General features: G+C 36.3%; 1 long non-coding RNA gene and 1 pseudogene across 1 annotated transcript; both read left to right on the forward strand.

The window, feature by feature from the left end:
* The first annotated feature begins 589 nt into the window (after positions 1-589).
* On the forward strand, positions 590-1,182 carry LOC118761111. Its single transcript, XR_004997158.1, has 3 exons — positions 590-660; positions 691-1,049; positions 1,082-1,182. It is a non-coding gene; the product is annotated as an uncharacterized LOC118761111 (long non-coding RNA).
* A 141-nt stretch (positions 1,183-1,323) lies between these two features.
* On the forward strand, positions 1,324-3,148 carry LOC118761108 (annotated as a pseudogene).
* The last annotated feature ends 5,036 nt before the right edge of the window (positions 3,149-8,184 follow it).

Consider the following 8,184-nt stretch of genomic DNA (forward strand, 5'->3'; position numbering starts at 1 on the left):
ATTTTGCAATGGAAGTCCTCTACAAAGTCTACTCCGATCACCCCGAGAACATCCTGGCCGGACATGAACTGGCACAGTGTCACGTTTCACTGGGAAATCTCGACACTGCGTTGATGATTTATGCAAATTTAATCAAGCTAAAACCAGTCTATTTGTTGTAGTTATTTTTTTATAGAATTCGATTGAGTTTCAAATAATGATTGGAAGTCTTCTTAAATTACAAGGCCGGAATGTGGAGGCCAAGGTAGCAGCTGGTCTATGAAGGCTTGAGTGCGATTGCTAATGATTAATGGCGATATTTCATTCCCTAACGCTGCAATGCTTTTAGTTTCTCTGAAGTCGCTGGGGGATTTCTCCGAAGATGGATTTGCTGGTTTAATTTTTGCTTTTTTGCGGTTTGGCAGCCTGGCATTGCCGTAATTTTGTTTTATTGTAGAATTGGCTTATGAAGATTATCAGCAATAGGCCTGATTGTGCAGTGGCTCATTACCATCTGAGTTTTATTTATAAGGCAGAGGGGGAGATTTGGCTTACCATCCACCACCTTGAACTTGTCTATATTTAAAGTATTAATATTTAGGCCACTCGTTTGGATTCAAAGTTTTATGACGCTCAAATGGCCTTGGCGAATGCATTTGGGAGTATAAAACTGACTGATAGGTTGTTTCTCTATTTAAAGACCAAATGTAGAGCATTATCAATATACAGCCAAATGATGGGCTATTTCCCGACAAATGTAGAAATATTGGTGAGCATTGGCTCAATTTATATGGAGAAAGGGTATGTCTGTGTAGATATTCCAGACTGTATGACATGGCAGTCGACTGCTACAAAAAGGCTGTCGATTTGAACCAATCCAGTGCCGAATATCACGGCTATTTGGGCAATGCTCTCAAGGAAAAGGGCAAACTTGATGAAGCGGAAGCTGCCTATCAACAATCATTGCTCATAAACCCTAATTATGTGATTCTCTCAACAATCTTGGAAATATAAAAAGAGAAAAAGGTCAAATCGATTCTGCAGTGGCACTATACAAACATGCTTTGAAGGTTTTGATGGATTTTGGTTGAGTCTGTTTTAGATCAATCCGTTAATGGCCATCGCACATTCTAATTTGGGGGGAATCTACCACCACATCTGCCGATATAACGAATCACTGGCCCATTATAGTGAAGCACTCCGGTTTCCTCCAATTCTGACTATTTCAGTATATATCCCAACTTTGTAGACGCATTGTTAAACCTGGGGAGTCTCTACAAGGATCTCCAAGACGTTGATAGTGCAATTTCGTGTTATAATCGAATTACCGCCATCAATCCATACATGCCGGAACCCTACAACCAACTTGGGACAATTTACCGAGTTATTTGTGTTAAAGTAAATTCAGGACAACAACAAAGTCGGGGAGGCAATGTTCTATTTCAGAAAAGCTCTAAAACTAAGGCCATCCTTTCCAGAGGCATACTACAATTTGTCCCACTGTTGTCTGGTGTGGATATTGGGTGTTATGTAATAGATTTGTTGTGACTGGGAATTGTATGATGAACGTGTGAAGAATGCAGCCTCATTTGTGAGAGATCAGTTAGGAAGGAATAGATTTGCTCCAATCCACCCACACCACACCATGTTGTACCCCACACTGACAGGGGAACTGGCGATTCAAATAGCGGAGAAATATGCAATAACATGCACAGAAAAGATCAAACAACTCAACAAACCACCTTACACATATAATTTGCCTTCTAAAGGTGAACGGATTCGGGTTGGGTATGTCTCTTACGATTTTTGTAACCACCCTACCTCCCATTTGATGCAAAGCATTCCTGGTCTTCATGACCTGAGTCAATTTGAGGTTTTTGGTTGAAGGGATGAGTAGATTTATTGTTATGCCTTGAATCCGTCAGACGGGACTTCATTCAGGTCGAAAATAATGGAGGAGGTCGAACATTTTGTGGACCTTTCTGTAATCCAGGACAACGGACAAGTGGCAGATCTAATAAACAAAGACAATATTCATATTCTAATCAACATAAATGGATATACTAAAGGAGCCCGTAATGAGTTGTTTGCTCTTCGACCAGCGCCAATTCAAGTTGAGAGATGAGTGGAGTATTCTAGATTATGTGGTTGGGGTATCCTAACACCAGTGGTGCCTCATTCATGGATTATATAGTCCTGGATAATGTCATTGCCCCACTATCCTTGTCCCATTTGTACACAGAGAAGTTGGCTCATATGCCCAATTCGTTTTTTATAGGAGACCACATGAATGTTTATTTTCATTATTTATTCCAGATGTTTAAGCACATTATAAACCGACTCAACTTTGATCGAGGAGATGATATATCTGAGAACAGTAATATTATCAATTTTATATCACCATCTTCTCTCTTTGAAATCAAAAATGTAGTGTTGACAACATTTCGATAGGAATCACCGAACTGTCAGTACACTGAGGACTCCTCTGATATTGAGATATCATATCCCATCCCAAGTGTTCAAGAACTTGATGATCTGTCCAAGAAGAATGACTTTTATTTATTCGAGAAGGGTGAAAGTGTTGTGTATGGGTGTTCCATTCCTAAGGTATTTGGTGATTGATGATGGCAGGTGTACCCCCGATGTGCCGCTGGGGAGGAGTGCTGTGCTGTTCCTGTATATACATGTCGAAAAATGTATAATTTGCCTGAAAAGTGTGTGGTGTTTTGCAATTTCAATCAGTTTTATAAGTACGACCCACATACATTTGATATGTGGTGTCGGATCCTCCACGCAGTGCCCAATTCTGTGCTTTGGTTGGTAATGTTCCCCCCTGGTGGGCAAGTGAACATTTTTGAATATGCCAAAAAACGTAATATCCCCGAGAATAGAATAATCTTTTCATCCGTAGCTCCCAAAGTAGTCTATTACTATCACAATATAGGAGGAGCATATCCGTCGTGGACAATTAGCTGATGTGTGTCTTGATACATGTAATTGTAACGGACATACTACTGGAATGGATGTTCTCTTCGGGGGAACTCCAATGGTTACTCTAATGGGGGAACACTTGGCTAGCAGAGTCGCTGGCTCTCAATTAACAGCCATTGGGTGTCCTGAGCTGGTGGCGACTACCCCTGAGGAATATATGGATATTTCTATTCGACTGGGAAATGATCGTTCATTGTATTTTTGTGGTTTTTATTATAAATAGTTTAAATGCAACAAAGAAAAAAATTCGTGAAAATCGGTTTTGTACTTCTCTTTTTGATGTGAAGCAATACGTGCTTGATTTTGAGTTTTTGTTGAAAAGAATGATAAATCAACATATCGAGCATGGACATCCTGCTCATCTTTTAAATCAACATGATGATGCTATTTGACTATTTTATTTAATACATCATCGTTTTCAGTTTATTAATTTTTATCAAATTTATTTTTTAAAATATTTATTGCATTTAAAAACAATGGAAGAGGTCACACAGCCCCAGCGGATTGAATCGCTTTGGCTGTTCCCCAGATGATCGCCAGCTGCAACAACCATTCATTATAATAATGAAAAATAATGTTAATCGAGAATAAATTAAGTTCTTTCTGCTCGAATAAGTCAATTTCTCCTAAATAATTGATTTTCAAAAAACTATATTGAGAATAAAACATTTAAGAACTTTGTTTGCCCGAGGAAAACTGAATTAAACGGGGTTTTAAAACAAAACAGTCATAAACGTAGGATTCATCAGCTTAAAATATGTAATTAGAACCCTGATATTTTCATAACGAGAATTTTAAAAGAAAGGTAGAAGGATTATTTAGTTGAGCAAACTCACTACATTCAATCATATAAAATTGCTTAAATAATATTGCATTTGCTTTGAAGTCATTTAATTCATTTAAAATGTTGCAACTGAAATGAAAATAATCCTTAATAATGTTTGCTAAGGCATGTGCATTTACATTTTGTAGATAACGTAAAAGAAAAAAATCTGAAAGCTAAATCTGTAGCTACTAAACACTACACGGAAATACGCGTGGGAAACAATGAACACAACTATCGAAATCTTAAATAATCAACTTACCATATTTATGTTGGAAAAATCCAGAAACTCAATCTCATCGAGTGAGATGAATCACTAACCTTTTCTCAATCAAGCAAGTAAAGTTGAAAAGCTGCCGAATAATGAGTTGGAAGCAAAACACAAATCATTTGCCTTATCATTGGTATTGACATTGGATAGATATTATCATAGGGTTATCCGAGCTTTATTGTAGAATTAACGTTTCGGGAAATTCTGTGTTAAAGTAAGAGCTATCCTGAATGGATAACAAAGTTTGTAATGTCAATAATTCCAAATTGGAAGGTCTCCCTCAAATTAGGAAAGCAGCATCTAGGAATTGTTAACATAGAACGTGGAATACTCCAAGGAGATTCCCTGTCTCCTCAGTTGTTCATTTTGACTTTGGATCCGTTGAGCAGATTGTTATCGGCTAAATACCCAAATTTCGGCCTTCTGGATTTGGAACCGTCCGTTTTGATGAAATTGACAAATTTGTCAGGAAGCTGTTAATGGATCTAAATATTCATATGAAACCAGCCTGTAAGGAAAGGCTATATTTGCCGAGGGATAAACTTGGAAGAGGGCTTGCCTCGATTACCTTCAGTCGGAAAAATGTTGTTTGACTTTCGTGAAAATCTGGAGAGGCGAAAGTTAATCTCCCCAAGAAAGGCAGCAATTCTGTGGGCCGAGCAGAAAAGAAAATCCCATATGGCCACGATCACAGAATTCCTGCATTGTAAATATGGAACGAACACCCAAGAAGAGATAACCAAATCACTGAATAGATTGCAGATTGATTCCTTACTGTCCAATATCAAGAAGAAAACACTTCACTCGAAGCTATTTGAATCCTTGATGATAACAATTTTGATATTCTATCGTCTTCAACATGGCTTAAGAAAGGAAATATATCTCCTAAATCTGAAGCTATGTTTTCATTTCTTCAAGACAGGAATATTTTTTTCAGAGACCCTAATTCAAAATGTCCACACTGTAAATCTTCCAATAAGACGGTTGATCACATGGCAACTAGATGCAACAGGATGCTTAATTCGGATTATACGAGAAGACACAATGAAATTGTGAGATGCATCCACATGCACTTGTGCCGTAGATTTGGATTCAAAAAATCCAGAAGACTGAAAAATCACTCTGTCCAGAGTATTATGTGCAACACCTTGGCAGAAATACGAGTTGATACAACAATTCCAACAGAGTTGAAAATTCAATATAACAAACCCGATATTTTCCTCTACGACAAAGAGAGAACCTAATATGGCTTATTGAAGTGGGTGTGACTTCAATAGATAACCTAAAGAGTGTGGAAGTAGAAAAACTGCACAAATACGACATTTTAGCTAGTGAATTACAACTGATTCACAAGGCTAAGGTGAAGATTGTGCCAATTGTCATTACGTGGGATGGAATCGTTTCAACAATCTACCGCAAGTACATGGAGCTCCTGGGATTGAAGAACGTGTTCGGTCTTACATCCAGACTGTAACGCTGAAGGCCACTCTGGAGAGCATGTTTGTCGAGTACAAATATGGCTTCAGTGAAATTCTGGACTCTGCAAATTCCGTAAATAGGGACTGGCGGAAATATAATTTCTCTATGAAGATCAGCAAGTCCCTTAAGAGGCCCAGAGACTGCACGCCCCACGAGGAGATTGAGGATCATGGCGGAGAAGATCAAAGTGGAGTTATGGGGAACTCGGGAAGCAAAAATTTGAGAGTCGTCTAATTATTAAAAATAATTTTAATTAGCATGATATGGACAAAAAAATACTATATCTTTTTCAATTACCAACTCACAAAGAAGCAAAGCAGTAATACAAAAATAGACTTTATGAAAAATTGAAAGAGCACAAATTAGAAAGATAAATCCAAATATAATCATGATTGTCAATAAACAGAATACAGCTCCTGACGTTTCTTTGGTCTAAAAAATGAAAATTGTCGATTCAACAACTACAACAGAAATGATTCCAATAGACAGGAGAACGCCCAAAATTGAATAAAAACTGAAATTATCAAAAATAAAACTTAACAAGGCACAAATAACTAAAAAACAAAACTACTGACAGCCCCAAAGTAGTTATGTATTTATTACAGCATTTTCCACGAGAGCCAAATATTTATGACTCGGCTTGGGCAGTGCACACAATTTATTTTTAAGTGAAGAACAGTTATTTTGAATTAATCGTTAAAAACTAATAAAATACACATTAAGATAAAATTAAGTAAATTCTCGACACTTTTCTAACATTATTTCTAAAACAAAAGATAGCTTAAACAAAAGCGTTGATCTAATAAAAAAATAATTTATATTTATAAATGTTTTAATAAATAATTTAAAATACAAAACTTTTTAATAAAAAACAATATTATTTAAAACTAAGAACATTGTTCGTGTGGGAGTTAACCTATTTATAAATGAAGAGGCCGAGAGACAAACCAAATAAAAATTCAAATAATAAAAGAAACTATTCCCCAAAACTAAAAGAAAACGAAGAAAGTTTAATTTTTAATAATAATAAGTATCGTTTGAAAATTATGAAAGTGAGGACGATGCCTGGCATGAAGTAGTAGGTTTTCTTTATTCAAAAATTCAAAGACGAAAACTCTTCTGACGGAATTCTAGAAATTTCTTTCGAAAAAAATGGAAGTATAAAAAAGTATAAAGACATTTCCAAGTAGACCTCTCTCCGATCAAATCCTGGGCTCTCTCCTCAGACGATATAACCTGGAAGTATCGCTGAAACAGAGAACTGTCCACCAAGTAATATAAGCCTTTATATTCAGATAAATCTACTTCTTTTAATGGCACGAGGGCGATATTGGAACATGATTTGCTCACAGAATATTATTTTGGCTATGAGTTTGTCAGTCCTTCTTGGAAGTGACAGCAATTTTAAATTTCCATGTCAGCCTTCGTTTGCAATTCTCCAAAAAATTTATTTATTTTGTCGATTAAACTATAAAATAAGAAAAAAACACCGTCGGCATTGTCAATGCTTGTTTAAATGTATAAAACGTAGGAAAGCGTGTTGTCCTTTTATATTTTCATTGGTTTGGTTTTAAAACGATTTTTATTTCAGTTGTATGTCTCTTTGTTGAGGTCGCTGGGCTTTGAAGTGAGATTTGTGGCTTCTTTTGACGTCATTCCAATTCGGAAATTAAAAAGTGAACGTCAAGTCCCATATTTTGAGTATTTATTACATTTTATTATCCAAGTCTTCAAAAAATGGCAAAATCAATTAAAAATTCAGACCAAATTTTAGCCCAAATTCGAGAAATGCCGGGAATTTCGTGTTCATTGAAATCCAAATTTAAAGGTATTAAAAAAACCGTGAATATTAGATCATGTTTGGGTTGAGGTGCATGACCCGGCTATAAAGCAATGGAGAAGTATAATTCCTTAATGAATGCTTTAATAGTCGTCGACGTGAACGGGGATGGAATAAATAACGTGAAAAACATAGGGAATATATATTCCCCGTTAATATATGTAATATCCTTCGATAATAGTATTGCTTTGAATATATTCAGGAAATCAAATGGCCGACCTTACTTCTAAATATTGCGTGAAATGGCCTGGAAAGTCCGGACTTCATTTCGCTGGTTAAAACAAATTTTTGATGTTTTTGGAGAACGAAATAAACTTGTGGGTTTATTTTAGTTGTAAGATTTAAAGATGTTTCGCAAAAAAATATTCCGACTAACATTTGTGGGTTTTTAGGCCATCCTGAGTCGATATATTTTCTTACTCTTAGTTATGTCCTTAGTCGACAAATAAGGAAGACTCAGTGTATTTACCCCAATGGCACTGTCCCCGTGGGATATGTTGGCGTATATTCCGTCTATCGAAGAGAGTCAGTTCAGCAAGTTTTCTGTGTTATTTATGCTAGTTACGAAGAGAAGAAAATTGGCTAAGATTGCGAAGGCAAGTGAAGGTTATTTACGTCTTCTGTTTAATAATCGTAGACTGGGGAATATCCTCATAAAATTTTGAAAGTTTGATATTTTAATTTATTTTATAAGAGAGTACACGGAAAGAATAAATCAGTGCATTTTGTTGAGTTTTTTGGTTACTGGCAAACAGAGGTCTTCGTGGCTCCCGTGGCTACGAATGTCTGTCTATCAAAACT

This window comes from Octopus sinensis, unplaced genomic scaffold, assembly GCF_006345805.1.
Source record: "Octopus sinensis unplaced genomic scaffold, ASM634580v1 Contig08735, whole genome shotgun sequence".
Lineage (NCBI taxonomy): Eukaryota > Metazoa > Mollusca > Cephalopoda > Octopoda > Octopodidae > Octopus > Octopus sinensis.